The sequence below is a fragment of the Myotis davidii genome, unplaced genomic scaffold (genome assembly GCF_000327345.1).
Source record: "Myotis davidii unplaced genomic scaffold, ASM32734v1 scaffold168, whole genome shotgun sequence".
Taxonomy (NCBI): domain Eukaryota; kingdom Metazoa; phylum Chordata; class Mammalia; order Chiroptera; family Vespertilionidae; genus Myotis; species Myotis davidii.
The window spans coordinates 920633-921267 of record NW_006383016.1 but is presented as its reverse complement, the minus strand read 5'-3'; positions in this window follow the sequence as shown (position 1 = coordinate 921267).

The following is a 635-nucleotide window of genomic DNA, read 5'->3' as shown; positions in this document are numbered from 1 at the left end:
GCAAGGAGGCCTGATGGAAATGAAGTGGGCCCCTACTCCCCCATGACTGGTCCTTATAAAAAGGGGACATTTGGACACAGGCAGAGCATCATGCAGCAGTGGAGGCAGCGATGGAGCTGAGGCTTCTACACGCCAAGGAGCACCCCAAGATTGCCAACAAACCCCAGCAGCGAGGACAGAGGCTTGGAGCGGATCCCCCTCACAGCCCAGAGGGAACCAACCCTGCTGACTCCTCGATCTTGGGACTTCTAATCTCCAGGACTGTGAGACCATACATTTTTTTTTCATTTAAAATATATTTTTATTGATTTTAGAAAGTAAGGGAGAGAGAAAGAGAGAAACATCAATGTTGAGAGGGAATCATTGATCGGTTACCTCCTGCACAACTCCACACTTGGGATCGAGCCCACAACCCCAGCATGTGCCCTGACCAGGGATTGAACTGTGACCTCCTGGTTCATAGGTGGATGCTCAACCACTGAGCCACGCCGGTTGGGTGAGACAATACATTTTTGTTGTTTATGTCACCCAGTTCATGGTACTTTGCTACAACAGCCCTAGCAAACTAAAACAAATGGCAACCACAGTTTTCTAAATAAAGCCTCTCTCACCCCATAACCTTGTCGGCCTGCTGT